We start from the raw sequence: 23,405 nt of genomic DNA on the forward strand, positions 1-23,405 counted from the left end.
CAGAAATGGCTTCTTAATCACTGCAACCATAATAGGCTACCAAACCAATGTTATAAATGGTCCTTTTACTCCAGTCCTGTTATCATAAACTCAGCCCCCACTTCAACTGTCACATTGTCTCCTGAAACTGTGCTACTTTAAACCTTTTTTTTTGTGCTTAACTATTTTAATAAACTGTTACTTCAAACTGATTAACACTGCCTTGTGTATAATAGTGATCTGAAATGTTTTTATACAGTACCTGATCTGGTGTATGTTGAAGATGAGCCTAGAGCAAAAGGATAGTTCTCAACCACTCTCCTCCTACTGAAATTCCCACCCCATTGTTCCTAGGGTCCTATATAGCATAGAAGCAAAATTTTGGGCTATAGCAAGAGAAAGGAAGCTACTGTAATGCACGTTACATGGGGCTGCCCCTGTGCTGAACCCGGAAACTGCAGCTAGTGCAGAACATGGCAGCCAGGCTGCTGTTGGGGCTCCCTAGGTGGGAGCACATACAGCCGAGGCTGCAGGAACTGCACTGGCTGCCAATAGTGTACCGGATTTGTTACAAGGTGCTGGTTATCACCTTTAAAGCCCTATATGGCTGAGGACCTGCCTACCTTAGGGACCGTCTCTCCCCATACATTCCCCAGATCTGGCTCTCAAAATCTTTTGGCAGTCCCCGGGCCGAAGGAGGCCAAACTGAAAGTCACCAGGGAAAGGGCCTTCTCGTTTACAGCTCCCCACTGGTGGAACCAATTGCCAGAGGAGGTGCGGACCTTGTGGAGCCTTACCCAGTTCCGCAAGGCCTGCAAGACTACCCTCTTCCAGCTGACTTTTGCTTAAGATGGAATTTACTGTAGAAGAAATACCGTCATCATGGAACAACTGTAAGATGGACAACACCGAGATTTTAGCACCAAACTAATTTGATGGTTTTAATGTAGGATAATAATATGTTTATATGATTTGTAATATGTTTTGTATACTCCTGTTTTAACTGTTGAAATGTAGCATACTATGTTATGCCATGTGAGCCGCCCTGAGCCTGCTCCGGCGGGGAGGGCAGGATACAAATTAAAGATTATTATTATTATAAGGTAAAATGATCTTCCCACATACTAGCAGAAGTATCTTATGCCAGCAAAAAGTGACCTCTGGATTTAACTCAGGGTGCTTGATTATATAGAAGCATCATGGTAATTCCTATGTCACTTTGTTATGAAGTATGCCAATTTGTAAATTCTTCAACATGTATGTATAAAAATGCAAAAGGCAGAAGGAAATAAAAATGTCTGAAGTTATGCAGTTATCAAAACTGAACACTAGATGACAGTGCTGTATTACTTTTTAAAAGTATGCTGCTTAATTTAATTATGCATAGAAGAAAAACTTAAGGTGTTTGTTGCAGCTTTAATTACAGCAACACCATCTCTGCTCTAGGACCCATATTATTTTATACAGAACAAATGCTTTCCCCCGAGACAAATGACTTCTTTCAGAATTGCATTTGGGAATGCTCTCTTACCAGTTTGCTAAAAGGTAATATATATTCTGCATAAGAAGGGGGAAAGTTTTAAACTCTTGAATTTGTATTGAAGCTACACCAAAACTAGATTTTTGCTCTGTCAAACAGCAAGTGAATCCCCCCCCCCCCGACTTCAAAATAAGTGTAAATGTAAAGGGTGCAAGGTGTTTGTAAGTAATTCAAAGGAAGAAAGGGACACACTTAGATCTCATTATATTACTTAAACTGATTGTGCTCCTCCATATGAGCATATAAAGTTTGCAATATACAAGTATATAAAGTCTGCAAAAAAAAACCAACACAAAATGTAACAAAACTAATAGCAACAAGGTTGGTTCATAAACAGCAGTTCATGAGCAAAGTAGCTAGGCAAGCAAGCAGACATCTTTTTAAAAACTGGGATGAGAGTCCAGGGTTTTTTGAGGCTACAAGCGCTGTTTCTGTTATGGGCGGGGGTTACCTCCCCCAATGTGTGTTTTTTTTTAAGATTTCAGATTTTTCCTCAAACCTGGAGCTTTTCTGGGGTTTATAGAAAAGTCTGTTTTGCCTATCTCTGGTTCTAGTCTCCATATTTAAGTATCCGCAGATTGGGCCATATTGAAAAAGATAACTCAAACAACTTTTTATTGGGAAATATTAATATTTCTTAGCTCAAAATGGCAGGCCTACAAGAGGTGAGGTATATAGGATCTCTGTCTTTGTCTACGATAGACTACTGAAAATCCTTTGGTTAATAATGGATTTTATTATGGCATAGGGTTTCAAATAGTTACATCCCAATCAAACAATTTCAAGCATACAAGAGGAATACAAGAGTTTCGCTGATAAAGCATGGATGGGGGAAGGTGATATAATACCTATATCTTGCAGGGTAGGCTCGGTCAGAGGAAATGCAAGGCCTCTGGAGGGAGATTTCTCTTGAGAAGAAGGGGGTGAGGGTAGAAAGGGGTGAGAGGAAGGAGAGGATGAAAGGATTCCCTTTTTCCTTTTTCTCTCTCGACCCTTTGCTTTCTGGACCCCCCAAACCTGACAGGTGGGGTTGCCTGTTTTCTAGGGTAAATTACATTACATCAAGCAATTAAACTACCCAGTGAGGGGCCAGAGTGTCACACCAATGGAAAATCAGAGTGCCATATGTGTAATATCCAATCAGAGATCATTTGTATCATAGATCCACACCCCAGCATAGGAATTTTAATTACACTGGCCAAATGAATTTATGGCCCTGTTTTTCCCAAAACTGGTTCTTTTAAAGCTCCCAAAAAGTGATAGATTTCTCTCTTAATGTCAAACATGGATGGGCATCCATCAAGTGGTCAGGAGACTGGTTGACTTTGATGGCCTTAGCAATTAATTAAAGAAAAATAGAAACTCTGTTAAAAGTCAAAATTGTGAGATCAGTTTACAGGTATACCACACATTCACAACAAGATGAGCATTTAGCCTTTAACCTTTGTGTTTCTGCTGTCTTGCCCTGAAGAGTAACAGACAAGCCATTTATTTGTGTTGGAGGTTTCCTGGTAATTCTTATTTCTTTATGCTTTGATAACAGGACTTTAAAGGTTGCCAAAAGAGTGAAGGAATTTTTATAGCTCTGCCCACATTTGTCCCTCTCTGGGCCCGGAATTCTTCATTTCCAGGAGCAGAAAGATGGACGCTTCTTAACCTTTCAGCTGGCCACATGTTGCTCTGGCTTTCGAACCAGAACCACACTATAGCCTGCCTTGGGCCAAGAAGGAACTGGATTTTTCACCCTTATGTGCAAGAGATACCATTCCAATTCAAATGGGCATTGCTGTGTCATATTAATATTCTATGGTTACATTGCAATATCACATTCCAGGGGTGCATGGCTTGGGACTAAGTACAGGGGTGTCTTCCTGGATATCAAGGTATGGGCGCAAATCAGCTCACAAGCCAAAATTTAGGTGGAACTTGGGCAGGTTCAGAGGCCAGGAACCAGTGTTTGGGGGAAGTGCCTTTCCTGAATGTTCATCAGACTTTTGGTGGGTATGGTTCAACTGTTTGGGGCCAGCCATTTAAACCTAACAACTGAGTGAGAGACCAGTTCAGGTTTAAATGGCTGTGAACCTTTTGGTTTTGTCAGCAGGGAGGAAAACAGCAGAGAGGAAAAATGAATAGTTAAATAGCTGGCAGCCTTTTAATTCTTCTCAGGTGATTTCTACCCCCTTTTTCCCAGCTGCAGTGAGCCATAGCCTGGAGAAAGGGGGAATCGAGCTTGCCAGCTCAGGTGGGGCCTGTTTCAGTTGGTTCAAAGTTTGTTCATGGGCTACCCTGAACTGCCTTTCTTAGGTTCATGTCCATCCCTAGTAGATATATTGATATCAATATAACTTGTGAGTGTGGGGGGGAATTTCACTATTGTTTCAAATTAAGTACCCAGAGACTGATATGCATTTATTTATTTAGAACTTATGTAGCCTGGTTTTTCATACTCTCAGGGTAGCATTTTGCAAAAAATAAATTCTCAAGAGTATATCAATACTAGTCCTGTAATTAATACACATTAAAATTCCAGCTGGATTAGTATCTCACCGTGAATGTAAGTATGATGGAAAAGTTAAATCGTGTTTAGTTATCAAAGTGGTTTTGAGTAGGCACCCTAGGAAATGCTTTTGGGAGAGTTTTAAATATTAATGAATCATTTGACTTTAATTGAATCATGATAGAGGAGGCATTTAAAGAATTATATACCACCATCTTTAAAAGTCGCTCTTCTGAATATTTATTTCAAACATATCCCATCTCACATTTACTACTTGCACAATACAGGAAAAAAACACATGGGTATATAGGTAAAAATATATAGTGATATAGGTAGTATAAGAGCAGCAGAAAAGAAAGTAGAACTTTCCAAATGCATTACTGATTGAAAAATACAATGGAGTTTGCAATATCATAATGGTTACAGATGCAAAGAAATTTAAAATAAAAACTAAAATGTCCTTACTGTGATAAACATTTTTGTAAATGACAGCTGTTAGCAGTAGTGCTGCAATTAATGTGATCACTTTAAAGAAAAGTATGAAAAGTTGTGTTCTCACAAAAATAAAAAAATGAAGAAAAATGATCAAACATTGCTGTTTTCAAAATGGTATTGAAAATATAGGCATATATTCTGCAAAGCATGTTGCTCTTGTGCTAGGTATTTTGCTACTTGCTACTATGGTATACGCCCATGTAACATCTAGCTCCTGCAATATGTGTACATGGGTGGCCTTTGAAGAGTTCAGAAGCTACAGCTGGTGGTACAGAAGGCTGACAGGAGTGGCTTAAAGGGATCACATTACTCCAATCTTATTTCAACCACAATGACTTCCAGTGACTTCTGAACCCAAGTCAAGGTTCTGGTAGCAGTTTTTAAAGTCCTATATGGCCTGGGACCATCATATATTAAGGACTGCCTACTCTCAGAGGAACCTATCCAACCACTGCAGTCATCTTTGGGGGCCTTTTTTGACTGCCCTTGATGTCTGAATCTAGATCAAGGGAGGCCAACAGTAGCTCTCCAGATGTTTTTGCCTACAACTCCCATCAGCCCCAGCCAGCATAGCCAATGGCTGAGGCTGATGGAAGTTGTAGGCAAAAAAACATCTGGAGAGCTACCGTTGGCCACCCTTGATCTAGATGGGTGGCAACACAAGAAAGGGCCTTCTTGATCGTGGCACCAAAATTATGGAATTCCCTTCCTTGAGTACGACTGTCCCCCTCTATCATTGTGTTCTGCTGGTGAGTGAAGACTTACTTGTGTCATCTGGTGTTCCCTCACTAATTCACTTCCTCTGTATGTGTTTAACTATATATGTGATCAGTTTAATTGTTTTTATACTGGTTTATACTCTTGTCTTTTATACTGTTATTAAAAACTTCTTTTAATGTTTTTGGTTGTTTACTACTTTGGGGACCCTAAGTTGTTGGTAAAGGATGAATTAAAATGTTTTAAATAAACACGTTTTTATACAAAGCTATATTATGCCATACAGATCACCCATCTTTATTCTTCACCAGCACCTAAGACTCACTACTATCTATTCTAAGGTCAGTGACAAGTGTTTCTACTTCCTTGATAAAACGCATTCTGGTGCCCTTGTCCTCCAGCGCTGCCCCTCCCCCACTCCACATTCCTTAATGCCCTCCCCTCCAACCACAGTGGTGGAGGGACAGGGCAAGCAGGTGGATAATGGCCGTTTCTGTTGTCGCTTGTGACTATTAACCACCCAGGATTGGAATAAGGAACCTCTAGCTACTCAGAAGAGCAAGTGAGAGGCCAGCAGCAGCTATTACTTCTCAGTACAATAACAGGAAAGAGGAGCTACATAGCTGTTGGGGGGGGGGGGCAGGACAGGGTAAACTGACCTTCATCCTTTCTCCAGTGGTCCCAGGAGTGGGCCAGTCCTCATTTGTGGGATCTCAGCTCCTCCTCTTCCATTGCAGGGCTTAACAAACTTGACCCGAAGGGGAGGTGCTGGATCCTCAGCAGTCAGTTTTGTTAGCCCTGCAATCCAAGCAGGACGTGCTTTAGAGCCCCCTTGAGGCTCTTTGACCCGAGACAATTAAAAAAAAAGAAAGAGAAAGAAAGAAAGAAAGAAAGAAAGAAAGAAAGAAAGAAAGAAAGAAAGAAAGAAGAATACCTGGAGTCAGTGGCAGAAATCACCCAGCAGGGAGATTAGGACGAGCCGCTGTTTTTTCTCTTCAGGGAAAGCGGGGAGGGAAAAATCCCTCCCACGCTTGAAGGACGCACCGCAGTAGCCTCTCTGTCGAGGCACGCGTTCGCGCCTAATTGCTCTTCCCGGCCTCTTCCCAGCCCAACGGACGCACGGGGCTGTGGATAGGTCTCTCCCAGCCGCTCCCAGCAAAGGCACACCGGCAACCCCGGTGGCCTGCAGGGCAGCAAGTTGAAGGGAAGACCAGCTGAGGCCAGGGAAAAAGGGAGAGGACTCGTGTGCTTCACGTTGCCCTCCCGAGGCGCCGTGGACAGTGCGACGGCGTGTTGGTTCCCAGAAGCAGCGGTAAGCTCTATGGGAAGGGGGGGAACCCTTAGGGGATTTCCAGGGGGAGAGGAGATCTGTAGACTCCCAGAGCCCCTCTTGTCGGTGCTGGCAGCTTAAGCCCAAGGGGCAGTAAAGGAAGCTGGGATCAGACGTCGCTATTCAGCGCTTCCCCCCATCCCCTCCCCTCATTCCCTTTTCCCCTCTGGCTTCCCTGTTTGCTCCTGCATCCAGGAGGGGTGACCTCGGCTGGAAGGGGTCCCTGAAAAGGGAAAGGGAGTTTTAAAAAACCAGTCAGGAGCTGGTGAGGGGGGGGAGGTTTTTGGTGGGAATGGAAGCCATTTTATTTATACTACTTGTGTCTTATAGGGCCATTCACTCTAAGATGGCCGCCCCCACTAGATTTCCTATGGGAGCAATGCTGGAGGAGGGCACATGCGAGTTGGAGCTGGCTGATTCACCAGCACAGGAAGAGGGGACAGAAGTGCATCAGGCTGATCTTTCAGCAGATGAAGCTAAGTCTAATCTTCTTTCTTGGATCCAAGAGCTGGTCAAAAAAGAGGTTCAAGCTGCCTCTGTGGCCACCCCAACCCCGTCACTTAAGAGGGCAGTCAAACAGAAACACAGAGAGGTAGATAAGGAAAAGGAAGGGGTTTCCTCCAGGCCTCCCAAGCGTAGTAGGTTAGAATTGCATTCAGCTCCCTCTGATCAAGAAGAAGAGGATTCTGACTTGTCTGAGGGCTCTTCGTCACCTGACTCAGGAGAACTCTCTGAGGAAGAGGAGGGGCCGTCCTCTACTCATTCCAAACTGTTTCCAGCAGACGTGTATCCACGCCTACTGCCAAAAGTGATTAGGACATTGCAGATACAGTATACTCCAAAATCCAAGGATGAGGAGGATGCTGAGTTTCCTGTTGCAATGGAGGATATTATACCCAAGTCAGGTTCAAAACCACTACAGGTCCCGTTGCCCTCTGGGTTTTTCTCAATAATTAGATCTGAGTGGGAACATCCAGCCAAGCCTAAGACGGTGTCGTCAAACTTCTCTAGGTTTTTCTCCTTCATCCCAGAGGCGACCAAGAGGCTTAAGCTGCCAGTAGTTGATGACCCGGTCAACAGCTTGGCTTCTAATTCCATTCTACCGATGGATGCGGATGGGATGCCAAGGGATCCAACGGACAAGCGCATAGAGCAGGCCTTACGTCGCGATTTTGAAGCCTCCGCTAGTGCTCTAAAAGTGTCAGCTACCACGTCTCTCTTCTGTAGGGCTTCGTATATGTGGCTTTCCGACCTAGCTAAGAGAGAGGATCTGCCTAGGGATGTTAAGGACTCACTTAAGAAAATTACGCTAGCCACTGCCTTTGCATCAGATTCGACCCTCGAAGCAGTTCAACTCTCTGCTAGGGCTATGGCCTCTAGCGTTACAGCTAGGCGGAATACCTGGCTCCGTAATTGGGATGCTGATCCCTCAGCCAGAACAAAAGTGGCTGCAGTTCCCTTTAAAGGGGCCTCACTCTTCGGGGAAGGTCTAGACAGATATCTCATAGAGGACAGAAATAAGAAAAAAGTCCTGCCCTCCAAGAGACGTGAGAACAGGACGAGGCAGAGGTCCCAGTCCTTTCGTGGAAATAGGAGAGATTCAAGACAAACCTCCTTCAAACAATACAGGGCAAAGTGGCAACCAAAGGCCAGAGACGGCAGACCTTCCTTTGAAGGAAAACAAAGTCAACCAATTAAGGGACAGAAGAAGTCCACCTCAGCATGACTGGGCGGTCCCAATGGACCACGATCGGATAGGGGGACGGCTTCAAAGATTCTCCCACGTGTGGCATCAAACGGTTTCGGACAGATGGGTTTTGGACACAGTTACCAACGGTTACTCCCTAGAATTTTCTTCTCCTCCACGTCATCGGTTCCTGGAGGTACAGAGAGCTCGATCTCTCGAGAAACATCGTACACTACTAAGGGCCATCGATCATCTAGTTCAGATAGGAGCCATCGAATCGGTACCGGTGCTGGAGAAGTTTCAAGGTGTTTATTCCGTCTTCTTTGTAGTGCCCAAAAAGAATGGAGATGTTCGGCTGATTCTGGACCTGAAGTGGGTAAACAAGTCGGTCGTTACAAAGAAGTTTCGAATGGAGACTCTGAGGTCCATACTGCTAGCTGTTCAAAGGGGAGACTTCATGGCCTCCATAGATCTGTCGGAGGCCTACCTTCATATTCCTATAGCCAAGGGGCACCGCAGGTTTCTTCGCTTCTCCTACGACGAGCGTCATTACGAGTACAGAGCTCTGCCTTTTGGCTTAAAGTCCTCGCCCAGAGTGTTCACAAAAGTATTAGTCACCCTCGTGGCAGTCCTCCGGCTACAGGGGGTTTCGCTGTTTCCGTTTCTGGACAACATTCTGGTCAAGGCCCCGTCGGAGGAGCAGACGAAACTGGACCTAGAGTTGACCATAAGGACCCTCAGATTGCACGGATTCGTAATAAACGTTCAGAAGAGCTGGCTTCAGCCGTCCCAGTCTCTGACACACTTGGGGGTTCAGATCAACTCCAGTCTGGACAGGGTTTTTCTGATGCCAGAAAGACAGTCAAAGATCTTGCAGCTGATTTTGGAAGTCTAGCAACGGAAGCGGGTCAAGCTGATGTTACTGGCAAAGTTGTTGGGGATGTTGGTGTCGTGTCAGGACATAGTTCAGTGGGCACGGTTCCACACGAGGCCACTCCAGAAATTCCTGTTGCCCTTCCAGAAGCAAATAGGTTCCAAAAGTCCGATTTCACTGACATTACCACCTGGCCTGTTGAAGGATCTCGGATGGTGGCAGGCGCCCGACCGCTTTTCCTGGGGTCAGGAATTGCGGGAACCCAAGAGGGTGGTGTTGACCACAGATGCCAGCCTTTTTGGCTGGGGAGCGCACATGACTGGAGCAGTGACACAGGGTCAGTGGACCGTCCAAGAGGCCAAGGAAAGCATAAATCTTCTGGAGTTGAGAGCCATACATCTAGCCTTGCTTCAGTGGAGACAGAAGTTAACAGGAGCTCATGTCCTGGTCCAAACAGACAATATAACGGCAAAGGCCTATGTGAATCGTCAGGGAGGCACCAGATACCAGAAACTTCAGGACGAAGCTCAGGTCCTGTTCAGATGGGCGGAAGCCCATCTTCGATCCATCAGAGCCATCCATGTGGCAGGAAGGGACAATGTAGTAGCAGACTGGCTGAGTCGGCAATCCTTGGACCAGTCGGAATGGGCTCTTCATCGCGAGTCGTTTCAAGAGATCTGCCAAAGATTCGGGACCCCGGAAGTGGATCTCTTCGCCTCGGATGACAATCACCAGGTGCCGCAGTATTTTTCAAGAACAAGAAGCAGAGGGGCGGCAGCTGTCGACGCTCTGAACTCAGACTGGCCGAGAAAGCTGTTATACGCCTTTCCCCCATTCCAGATCATCCAGAGATTTCTGCAGAGTGTTCGGGAGCAGAAAGTGGAGGTGATTGCAGTGGCCCCCTTTTGGCCCAGGAGAGCCTGGTTCCAGGACCTTCAAAGTCTGTCAGTACTGGAGCCGTGGCGAATTCCATTGAGAGGGAATCTTCTAGTTCAAGGCAAACTGCATCATCCACGACCAGAAATGCTGCAGCTCACTGCCTGGAGATTGAGCGGCAACAGTTGATTAGTCTGGGTTATTCAGATAAGGTGGTAGACACAATGTTGTCCTCAAGGAAGAGCTCCACTAACAGGAGCTATAATGTTACCTGGCAGGTTTTTTGTACCTGGTGTGCGAATAAGGGGGAGGACCCGTTGCATGCCTCAGTTTCTGTTGTGCTATCCTTTCTGCAGGAGGGGCTAGAAAAAGGCCTTAGCACTAGTACACTGCGGAGGCAAGTGGCCGCCATAGCAGCGGTCAGAGGGTCTAGGAAGGGCAGGTCTATCTCCACACACCCGCATATCAGGAGGTTCCTGAAGGGGGTGTCCTTGGTTAATCCACCGCAGGTGCATAGGTTTCCTTCATGGAATCTGAACACGGTACTAAAAGCGCTTTGCGGCAAGCCTTTTGAACCCATGGCATCGTGTAGTCTCAAGTTGCTGACCTTTAAGGTGGCATTCTTAGTGGGCATCACCTCGGCACGCAGAGTGTTGGAGCTTCAGGCTCTCTCAATTCATAAGGATCTCTGTGTTTTCCATCAGGACAAAGTCGTGCTTCACACTGACCCTGCATTCATCCCGAAGGTGAACTCACGCTTTCATAGGGCGGAGGACATCGTGCTGCCTTCCTTTTGCCCCAATCCAGTCCATGAGACAGAGAAGCTGTGGCATTGTCTAGATGTCCGTAGAGCGCTTAGTTTCTATCTGGACAGGACCAAGGGGTTTCATCAGTCCGACTCTTTGTTTGTTTCCTTTAGGGTTTCAAACAATGGTCACAAGGTGTCAGCCTCCACCATTAGTAGGTGGATTAGGGGGTGCATCTGTGAGGTTTACAAGGCAAGAGGTTTGGAGCCCCCGACAGGGGTACAGCTCATTCCCTCAGAGGAACAGCCACGTCAGCAGCCTATAGGGCTTTTCCTTCTTTGGAGGTAGTGTGTAAGGCAGCGACCTGGAAGTCAGTTCACTCCTTTACTAAGCACTATAGGATCGATAAGGCGGCCTCGGCCGAGGCTGCGTTCGGTAGGAAGGTGCTCCAACACGTGGTCTCAGGACAAAGCTGATGTGCCCGCCCAGGGACTCTGCTTTTTTATGTCCCACGAATGAGGACTGGCCCACTCCTGGGACCACTGGAGAACGGAAGATTCTATTCACTTACCGTGAAGTCTTCCTTCTCTGTGGTCCCGGAGTGGTCCAGTCCTACCCACCCAGTTGTGTGAGGGGGTATGGGCTTTGTCGGGAGACTTCGGAGTTGGAGGTGGACACTGTGTTGGTTACTGGGTCCCTCGCTAGAGCCCCTTGTGGAAGGGTTCAGGATAAGCTCTGGAGGGAGGGGACGGTTTTGTTTTCCCCAGAGATGTTCTCTCCTATTGTTCTTGGAGTTGTTATTAGGGAGGTAGGATAGCTGGCAGAAGAACTGACTGCTGAGGATCCAGCACCTCCCCTTCGGGTCAAGTTTGTTAAGCCCTGCAATGGAAGAGGAGGAGCTGAGATCCCACGAATGAGGACTGGACCACTCCGGGACCACAGAGAAGGAAGACTTCACGGTAAGTGAATAGAATCTTCCGTTCTTCACTGGTGGTGGTCAGAAATCAATCTAGGCTTGCAAAGTGGGGCTCTGCTCTTGTCAAAATTTGTGCTGCTGACATAAGCAGCTTGTTGGTGATTGGCAGTTAATTATTCTAGGTAACTGTAGGCCTTCCAGAGAAAGCTGTGCCCTACAGAAATGTCCACTGATTCTGATCTCTGGTATCACTCCTGCTCAGTCCAAAACATTAAGATTATCTCAATATTTGTATCTTACTATATTCTGTATATATCAACTGTCTATCAAAAACTTCATGCTTGGAATCGGAGAGTTGAGTCTTTTGACCAGTCAATGCTGAAGTCATATCGAGGTTGTTTGATGCCGCTTTTCATAATATGCCAGCACCCTCCGAGCATTTCAGTTCGCTGGTCATCCAAGTGTGGGACTGCACAGGGACCACAAAGAAGATAAACAGGTTGCTTACCTGTAACTGATTATCTTCGAGTGGTCACCTGTGCAGTCACACACAATCCGCCCAGCCTTCCCCACTGCTGGCATCTTTGTCCACATGCCTGTTAATGACCTTTTTGCGGCAGCTGGAAGAAACAACGGGGGCGGGACTTTCTTCTTAGCTCTGGGCATGCTCAGTGGCTGCCTGCTCCCCAGAGCAGAGGAAAAGGCCCATGAAAAAGACGCTGACGCTAGCTATTGAGTTCTCCGCGGTCGGATTCGAGCCGGGGCTTTCACAGCTTTTCCATTTGAAGGTGGTGTTTGGGTTTTTTATTTTTGGGGGGTAGGATATTGGGAGGGGGGTGGGAAAGCCGCGACATTGTTAAAGGTGTTTATGGGGTTTTAATCATTAAGCAACTGTTTCATGCGTGTTATATTTATGATTTTATTACAGTGTTTTGGTTATTTTTAAGGTGTGGGAGGTGGTGGGGGTTTCAGTGTTTTACAATACGTATCGTTTTTTACTATTGAGGAGCAATAACTATTATCAGCAATTAAAAAAATTAAATCAAACAAATCCCCTGGGGTAGATGGCTTTTCCTCTGATTTTTACAAATGTTTTCTTTCTTTTTTTATCCCCTTATTTGCTTGACACTTTTAATTGTTTTGGAGGCAGGTCATCTTCCAAAATCGTGGTCCTTGGCTAAAGTCATTGTTATACCCAAGCCAGATAGGGAACCAACCGACCCGAAAGCATATCATCTGATTTCATTAATGAATCATGATTACAAGGTATTTACGAATATTTTCACCCAGAGACTTAACAGGATTATAGGAGAGTATATTTCTATTGAGCAGAGAGGTTTCACCATCTCATGACATGACAGACAATATCCGAAAACTTATCAGCACTATTTTGTACAGCCATGAGCATAAGTTACCTAATGTGTGTGTATTGGCTTTAGATATAGAGAAAGCATTTGTTACTGTAGAGCTGCCTTCTCTGCAAGTTTTATTACGAGCAATGAGCTTTGGTCCTAAATTTTGCTCTGTCTTACAAGCGTTATATTTATCTCCCTGTGCTTTTCTCCATGTTAGTGCCCTCAATTCACAGGTTATATCCCTTTCTAGGGGTATGCACCAAGGTTGCCTCTTTTCACCTCTGCTCTTCATACTAGCAATTGAACCGCTATCAGTCCTAATTCGCAATAATAATCTTATTAAAGGTATTCCTGTAGGGCGTTCTAGTATAAAAATTAGGGGGTTTTGCGGATGACATAATTCTTTTTATTTCCGATCCAATAGCTTCTCTCCTCAAAATACATCCGCACCTTGAGTCCTTTCATAGTGTAACAGGCCTTCGAATCAATCAAAATAAATCTACTTTTTATCCTATAAATCTGGACCCTGATATTCATTCAATAAAAGGAAATATCATTATAGTTGGGTGAATACTAAATGAAAGTACTAAGGTGTTTTTATTCCACTTTCAATGTCTGACCTATTAAAATTCTATCATAAGGAGCTTTCGAAAACTATTTCTCACCTTGTTGCACACTGGTTGACTAAACACTTGTCACTTTTGGAAAGAGTTTTAATGGTTAAAATGATTCGCTTGCTCAAAATGATGTTTTATTTTCATGCTCTTCCTACTGATCTCTTCCTTTCTCTTTTGAGAAAATGGCAGAAAGATATTAAAATTTTATTTGGCAAAATAAAAACCCCGTATATGTTTTTCTACTTTACGTTTATCCAATCAGGTGGGTGGTCTGGCAGTTCCTGACGTTCAGAAGTATTATGAAGCCATTGTGTTAACTAATGTGATTAAGTTCTATCGACCCTCTTAAGTTGCTGAATGGAAGACGATAGAAAATTTATGTCTGTTGCATTATAGTTTTAGGGAAGCTCTTTGGAACAGTCATCGTAGATGTCTTACCTCTTCCTATAACCCCTTTTTAAATGTTTTGTTTAGGGTATGGAACAGATGCTCAGCTAGGATTGTCCCTCCTACTTCATTACTAATGGAGTTTACAAATTACTCGCCTTTCATTCCAGGTACTATTCAATTCATTTAGTATTTGGCGTAAATCTAATCTCACCAGATTTTTTGATATTATATCTCATAGATGTCTAAAGCCTAAGATCTCACTTGATCATATTTCCACTGCCGCTTTGCCGTGGATGGAATACTTACAAATGGAAAGCTTCTTAGCCCGTTATTCTTTTAAGCCAGTGTTGAGAGCAAAGTTTTCAGACTTTGAACATCTTTTGTGTTCTGAGGACAATCAGATCAAAGGTCTGATCTCAAAAGTTTATAATTTGCTTCTTAATAGGAACTATTATACTAATTCCATCTTGTAGGAATGCATGACAATCAGAATTATCTTGTAGTTTTGATGACACATATTGGCTCGGCATTTGGCAATCTCCTTCTCTTAAATCGAGATCAATTAATATTAAGTTACAGGAGTATAAATTGTTAGCTAAGTGGTACCTAACACCGGTATGTTTGTCTCATCTCTTCCCATCTAGTTCCCCCCTTTGTTGGAAGGGGTCTGGCAATCAGGGCACGTACCTTCACTGCTGCTGGTTGTGTCCATTGATTAGGTTTTTTTGGTCTTTAATTCAGTCAAAGGTTCTATTGTTAACAGGCATTGTAATACCATCTGTGACCCTAAGGTCATTCTTTTAAATATTTGGGGTGATATCCTAATTTCTAAGTCACTAAGGGAATTTATTTCCCTATTATTCAATGCCACCAAATATGCTATAGCTTTAACTTGGAAAAAACCTGAGTCTCCCTCTATCCAAACTTGGGCTTCTAAACTTTGGGAATATTTTATTTTAGATAAATTAGTTTTCAATTCCATTATGAGTCTAAGTCTTCTATATTGCGTAAATGGGAACCTTTTTTGAAAAGGAATTTTGGTTCCGGTCTTCACACTTCAACGTTACCACAAGATGAATATCTTTCATTAATAACCTCACATTGATTGTTTTCATAAATGAAGCCTTGACTCTTATGTATGTATTTATATATGTGTGTGTGTATGTGTGTATTGTATTGGAGTTTATTGTATCTGGTCCTTGTTAATTTATTTATTTGGTTATTTAGTTTAGATTTACAAAGTATCTTAGGTAGTGGAGTGCAGTATTATTATTATTAGTAGTAATACTTTGGTAGTAATGTGTGTATTGCAGTGTTCTTTTTAGGATTATATTCAACCTTGTTTTCTTTATTGTTTCTGTTTTGCTCATCATTAATTGTCGGTATTCATTTTTATATTGTACTTGTTTATGAAAGTTTCAATAAAATCTCTTTTAAAACGAAAAAAAAAAAACTATGGACAGAAGTTTGTGACATCTTACAGAAGGCAGCATCAACACCATCCCAAAGAAAAAGAAATGCAAGACAGTAAAGTGGCTGTCTGATGAGGCTTTACAAATAGCTGAGGAAAGAAGGAAAGGGAAAGGTGAAAAGGAAAGATTCGCCCAACTGATTGCAGATTTCCAGAGAACAGCAAGGAGAGATAAAGAGACCTTCCTGAAGGAACAATGCAAAGCAATAGAGCAGGGGTGGCCAACGGTAGCTCTCCAGATTTTTTTGCCTACAACTCCCATCAGCTCCAGCCAGCATAGCCAGTAGCTGGGCTGATGGGGAGTTGTAGGCAAAAAACATCTGGAGAACTACTGTTGGCCATCCCTGCAATAGAGGAAAATAATAGAATGGAAGGACAGGAGATCTCTTCAAGAAAATTGGAGAAATCAAGGGAACGTTTCATGTAAAGATGGCCGTGATAAAGAACAAAAACGGTAGTGACCTAACAGAATCAGAAGAGATTAGGGAGAGGTGGGAAAAATACACTGAAGAATTATATAAGAAAGATCTCAATGTCCTTGACAACCATGACGGTGATATCTCTGATTTTGAGCCAGACATCCTGGAATGTGAAGTCAAATGGTCCTTAGAAAGCATTACTAACAACAAAGCGAGTGGAGATGATGGTATCCCAGTTGAGCTATTCAAAGTCCTAAAAAACGATGCTGTTAAAGTGATGCACACATTATGTTAGCAAATTTGGAAAACACAACAGTGGCCACATGATTGGAAAAGGTCAGTTTATATTTTAATCACAAAGAAGAGTAATGCCAAGGAATGTTCAGACTATTGCACCATTGCACTCATTTCACATGCCAGCAAGGTCATGTTAAAGATCCTACAAGCTAGGCTTCAGCAGTATGCAGATTGGGAACTTCCAGAATTTCAAGCTGGGTTTTGGAGAGGTAGAGGAACTAGAGATCAAATTACCAACATTCTCAGGATTATGGAGAAAGCACAGGAGTATCAGAAAGCATCTATTTCTGTTTCATTGACCACACTAAAGCCTTTGATTGTGTGGATCACAACAAACTGTGGCAAGTTCTTAAAGAGATGTGAGTGCCTGACCGCCTCACATGTCTTCTGAGAAACCTGTATAAGGGTCAAGAAGCGACTGTCAGAACAGGATATGGAACAACTGATTGGTTTAGAATAGGAAAAAGAGTTCAACAAGAATGTATATTGTCGCCCTGCTTGTTTAATTTATATGCAGAGCACATTATGCAGAAATTCCAGCCTGGATGAAGCACAAACTGGAATTAAGATTGTCGGGAAAAACATCAACAACCTCAGATATGCAGATGATACCACTCTAATGGCAGAAAGTGGAGGACCTGAAAAACCTCTTGTTGAGGGTGAAAAAGGAGAGAGCAAAAGTAGGTTTGAAACTCAACATCAAAAAAACTAGGATCATGGCATCCCGGCCCATCACTCCTTGGCAAATAAAAGGGAAGACGTGGAAGTACTGACAGACTTCACATTTCTGGGATCCAAGATCACTGCAGATGGTAACTAGCCATGAAATTAAAAGACATTTGCTCCTTGGGAGGACAGCTATGGCAAACCTAGGCAGTATAATAAAAAGTAGAGACATCACCCTGCCGCAAAAGTCCGTATAGTCAAAGTGATGGTATTCCCAGTAGTAATGTATGGCTGTGAGAGTTGGACCGTAAGGAAGGCTGAGTGCAGAAGAATAGATGCTTTCGAGCTGTGGTGCTGGAGAGTCCCTTGGACTGCAAGAAGATCAAATCAGTCAGTCCTAAGGGAAATCAACCCTGACTGTTCCCTGGAAGGTCAGATACTGAAGCTGAAGCTCAAAACTTTTGCCACCAAATGAGATGGGAGCACTCACTGGAGAAGACCCTGATGCTGGGAAAGACAGAAGGCAAAAGAAGAAGGGAACGGCAAAAGATGAGATGGCTGGACAGCATTACTGATGTAACTAACACAAATTTGAGCAGACTTGAGAATGGTGGAAGACAGAAGGGCCTGGCATAAGTTGGTCCATGGGGTCGCAAAGAGTCGGACTCAACTGTGCAACTGAACAACAACATCATATAGACAAACATAGGTAGGCACCAGCTACAGAACGGAGAGATAAATTCTTTAATATTTTCGTCAGTTGCACAATTTAAATTAGTATAGACTAAACTCTGTTTACTCTTATATTTTAGATATTTTCTGTTCCACTGAATACCAGTTCTACAGAGTGAGAAGTAACTGGAATTATGGCCCAACCAATATGTACCTGAATCAACAGGGAGAAATTGACACAAGAGAGATATTAAATGAGAAATTACAACCTATCAACTCAAAAGATCTGGAATATTTAGCACCCAAGTATGAGCAAGAAAACGACACACCGCATTGCATTGGCTTTTTATACTTCATACAACACTTCCAAAACCCCCAGCTTAGTATCGCTAATGAAATAGCACAATGCATGTGATGTGGTAAAATGTTAAGCAAGCTATGCCAGACTACATCTACTATGACATATATGTGATAATCTTTCTGCATTTAAAGGACTTGGCAAAATCCCAGGCCACAGTTTTAGATTAATGCTCAAAGACCAAAAGAAAGTGTGGGTTCACACATGACATAAATGAGCACATATAGAAAATTTTTAGCACACTCATGGCTATGGAAGTGCCGTAACCTGGGTGTCTATATGTTTATAAGCAACTAAGCTCTTTCCCTTAAATCAAAATTCTCCCCCTCCGTATTATGTCTACATTTGTAATACCACAAAAATATAAAGGTTTCAAAAGAATTTTTCTGCATGCTTTAATATGAAGGTACAACCAGGGAAATCCACTAGGTGGCAGTAGATACATTCAGCTGAAATATTAAATGATGGGTGGTGGAAAGTTAGGTTAAGACCAACAGCTGGTTTACTGCTGCCTGCCTCTGCATAGCAACCCTGGACTTCTTGATGGTCTCACATCCAAGTACTAAGTACAGTTCACACTGCTTTGTTTTGGAGAGCTGAGGAGATCTGGCTGGACTGGTCAGCCCAGGACATGGCAGGCTGTTTACATATGGGGACAGTGAAAGGTCAATACATACCCTTCCTTGTTCATTTTATAAGATTTTTCTGAATTCATATAGGGCTCTTTTTTCAATAAGGAAGACAGTATAAGCAAAAAGGTTTCAGCCGTTTTCTTGCCATACATTTTCCTGTTGAAAAGCATCAGTCTTAAGCTGCTTTTACTCCCAACTAGGTTAAACTTTCCCCAGGACATGAGAATTATTTTTTTTTCAGTTTGAAAATGGCAGAGAAGGGTGTTACCACCCTGCTTTAGAAGCATTTGTAAAAGAAATAGTATTAGAAAAGGGAAGGAAATATGCAGAGTTTGACGTTACAACACAAAGAACGAGAGTTCCTGAAATCTCCCTGAAGTAGAGATGAAAATATAAAACTCAGGCTAGTAAATTAGTTCAGGAATAGTCACTATCACTGTGTTTTGAGGAAACAAAAATGTGGTGAATGGCTTAGTGTCATAAAACTATCCTAAGAAGATCCCAAAAGCATTCACTGAACTGACCAGTTATGTCAAGCTGTCTCCAAGATACACCACTGTAACTTAAGTAGGAGTTATGTCTGCACAATGCCCTGGCACATCCACACTTGTCCCAGTCCATGGTACATAGCCCAACAGAGCTCGCTCTCAGCGTGACCTTCAGTACCAGAATCCTTAAGCTGCTCCAGCCCAAGAATGCCCCCTAACTGTGGAAATTCACACCATGAGCAAAGACTATGTAGCCCGTAGGCATCAAGGCAAAGCAAAAATTCAAACCCCCTTGCCCCCAGCACAGCCCTGCCCAAAAGGCCTGGCAGACTAGGGGATGCCAACAACAGCCACCACCAATCACTCCTCCACCCAGCAGTCCAGCCCCTCAACACTGCTTAAAACTTAGGCAGGACATCCAAGAAATTAGGAAGGATATGTAGAATGGGACTGGAAGAACTCCCTTCCATGTGGATTTAGAGTGCCCAGTGTTACTCTTTGGGTGGCAGAAGAGCACAGAGTGGGCATTTAGCAGCACTTAGCATGCACACCCGAGCTTGAAAAACCTTATTGTATGTAAGGCCAGTCAGTCTGACTTCAATACTGAGAAAGTTGGTAGAAACCATTATCAAAGACAGAATGAGTAGGCACATTGATGAACACAAGTTACTGAGGAAGACTCAGCATGAGTTCTGTAAGGGAAGATCTTTCCTCACTAACCTGTCCAGAAAAGGGCAACTTGAATGATTAAAGGTTTGGAACACTTTCCCTATGAAGAAAGGTTAAAACTCTTGGGGCTCTTTAGCTTGGAGAAACGACGACTGCGGGGTGACATGATAGAGGTTAACAAGATTATGCAAGGGATGGAGAAAGAGAAGTCCTTTTCTCCCTTTCTCACAATACAAGAACTTGTGGGCATTCAATGAAATTGCTGAGCAGTCAGGTTAGAATGGATAAAAGGAAGTACTTCTTCACCCAAAGGATGATTAACGTGGAATTCACTGCCACAAGCATAGCCAACTTCAAGAGGGGATTGGATAAACATGGAGCAGAGGTCCATCAGTGGCTGTTAGCCACAGCATATTGTTGGAACTCTCTGGGGCAGTGATGCTCTGTATACTTGGTGCTTGGGGGGGGCAAAGTGGAAGGGCTTCTAGCCCCACTTGTGAACCTCCTGGGGGGTTTTGTTTGTTTGTTTTTGGCCACTGTGTGACACAGAGTGTTGGACTGGATGGGCCATTGGCCTGATCCAACATGGCTTCTCTTATGTTCTTATGGTTAATACATCTCATTTCAAACCGAATAGATACTTCCATCTCTGGAGGCCAAACTCAAACAGTCAACCATGCACTGACAGGTAAGCAACAGCCTGGAACCAAGCTGGAATGGGTCCAGAGGAGGGTGACGAAGATGGTAAGGGGTCTGGAGACCAGGCCCTATGAGGAAAGGTTGAAGGAGCTGGAAAGAAGGCAGTCTGGAAAGGAGGCAGCTGAGAGGTGATATGATCACCACCTTCAAGTACTTGGAGGGCTGTCATATAGAGGATGGTGTGGAATTGTTTTCTGTGGTCCCAGAAGGCAGGTCCAGAACCAATGGGTTGAAATTGAATCAAAAGAGTTTCCAGCTCAACATCAGGAAGAGCAGTTCCTCAGTAAAACAGGCTTCCTCGGGAGGTGGTGGGCTCTCCTTCCTTAGAGGTTTTTAAACAGAGGCTAGAGAGCCATCTGACAGCAATGAATTTCCTGTGAATTTAGGGGGAGGTATTTGTGATTGTGCAAGGGGTTGGACTAGATGATCCTAGAGATCCCTTCCAACTCAATGACTGTTTTCGCACACAGCTAACCTCGCAGTCACAATCCTGTTCCCTCCGCAGCGTCTGGTCAGATTTCTCACCATCTGCGCCGGAGTTACAGGAAGTGCTGCGGCTTTTACGCAGCAAACGTAAACCCGGTTTTTATACTCTTTTCTCTTGAAGTGACAAAATGTCATCTTGCCAGTGGTGTACCCCAATGTCTCTGCCCCCCCCCCCCGGGAAAAACTTGCACCAACTGGCAATTCTACATTTCAGCACACACAGCATTTACAGCACATTATGCTATGCTAATATTTTTAAGCATTTCCAGAATGCTTTTTTAGGTACATCTTATTCCCACTGCTCCCATAGGAGCTTGATGGAACTGGGTGATTACAAAAAGCTGGAATAAGTCTAGCTATAAGAGGAAGAGATTTCCAGTTCAGATTTCCAGAACTTCCTCCAGACTATGGTAGGATATTGCTCAGTACTTCTCAGCAGGTGAGATTACCACAGGTCCCCATTAGGATTGCCAATTCCCAGGTGCGGGCATGGTATCCCCTGGTTCTGGGTTTCTCACGCAGATGCCAGCTTCCCTGCCACAGAACACACAATCTACAGATGCCAGCTCTCCAGCCCTGCCCCCAAACAACACAACTCTCAAACAACAAAAGCAGTGGACCACACCTAGCTCAACATCTGTATCTGACACAAAGCAAGAAGCATTTAGACTTAGCTTGAGTGATGGACAGTTGGCTGGTCTAGGCTCTTTGGCGTTACCCAGTGTGCACCATGAGGAGGCAAGCCAGAGTTGCACCCCAAATTAGATGTCTTGGAGGGCCTCAGGGAGGGAACTGTTCCCTCTCTCTTAGCAACAACACACACCAGCCATCACTGTGCCATAAGGGGAACTTTTGCCAAGGCGTGGCTGCCCTCATCACAGACCCCCCCATCTTCCACCTCCAATGAAGAAGAAATGGAAGAAAAGAAAACAAAGAAGACATTGGCTTTCCATCCTGCCCTTCACTCTGAGTCTCAGAGCAGCTTACAACAAGTCATACAGTCTCCCAGCAGACACCCCCCACAGACACTCTGGTTTGGCCTGAGAGCTCTCACAGAAGCCACCCTTTCAAAGAAAACTCAGAGCCACAGGAGGTGGTGGCGGCCACAAGCATAGCCACCTTCAAGAGGGGTTTAGATAAAAATATGGAGCAGAGGTCCATCAGTGGCTATTAGCCACAGTGTGTGTGTGTGTGTGTGTGTATGTATGTATGTGTATATATATATATATATATATATATATATATATACATACACACACATACATACATATATATATATATATAAAAAAATTGCCACTGTGTGACACAGAGTGTTGGACTGGATGGGCCATTGGCCTGATCTAACATGGCTTCTCTTATGTTCTTAAGAGCCATGGTTTACCCAAGGCTACTCCAGCAACTGCTCTGAAAGAAGAGGAGAGGGGAATCACACCAGGTCCAAAAAAGATAGCAGTCTGTACACTTAACCTTTACAGCCAGGAATCCCACAAATATGATGTGGCACTCTGACTGGAGCTGCTGGTTTTTCTTAGCCCTTTCACAAATTCTATTGGCTATGATGAGTTGAGGATTGGGAAAATTTTCTTTTACTGCTCTTCTGACTTCATGCAGCATTCTTTCTGAGTCAGGCAGGCAGCATGGGAGAAATGTTAGGGTTGGGCCATTTTCCCGCCAATCAATTGAACAATTACTGGGTTCTGGGATGGGGCTCTTTCTGGGCTCTTTCTAATTATAATTTAGAGAGGAGCATTTCCCTGACTTCTCAGACCAGGCAGAGGATGCAGGCACAACCAGGTGCTCACTTCATACATCCTCGAAGTCCGTGTCTGGGCAGCCGAACAGTGACATGTTGACCAGTGTTCCCTCTAAGCTGAGTTAGTGTGAGCTAGCTCACAGGTTTTTTGCCTCTGGCTCACACACTTTTGTCTTAGCTCAGGACAAATGGCCCCAGAGCAAACTAATTTGTGCAGTAGCTCACAACTTTAATGCCAGTAGCTCACAAAGTAGAATTCTTGCTCACAATACTCCACAGCTTAGAGGAAACATTGATGTTGACCTTCAAGAAGACCACCATCGCCACTGTGGTGGGACCGAGGTTTGTGCAATGTGGGCTGACAATGTCACCCACATGGGAAAATATGCACTCGCTCTCAACGCTCTTCATCACATGAGAGGGCATGAGAGGAATGCCTGGGCCACAGCAGAGAGGTCCGGCCAGACCATCTCCTTTGAGACTCAGTAGTAGTCTAATAGACAAGTGCACTATGGTTCACAGCAATCCTCGAGGTATGCCCTGACCTGCGCAGCACCTGTGTCCACTCTCTCAGGCCCAACGCTCCTGGAGGGGCCAGCAATTCACCTGAGGAGTGCCATCTCTGCAGTCTTCGTCGTGAGAGCCTTGTGGGAATGCCGCCTAGCCGGGGAGGTGGGGAATGAGCAGCAGCCACCAAAGCAGAGGAACTGCTTTCACCCCTTGCTTCCTCAGCTCCTTCTGACCTTGCCCTCTTGGCCTGCCTCTGCTCAAATTTC

The sequence above is a fragment of the Heteronotia binoei genome, chromosome 2 (assembly GCF_032191835.1).
Source record: "Heteronotia binoei isolate CCM8104 ecotype False Entrance Well chromosome 2, APGP_CSIRO_Hbin_v1, whole genome shotgun sequence".
Classification (NCBI taxonomy): Eukaryota; Metazoa; Chordata; class Lepidosauria; order Squamata; family Gekkonidae; genus Heteronotia; species Heteronotia binoei.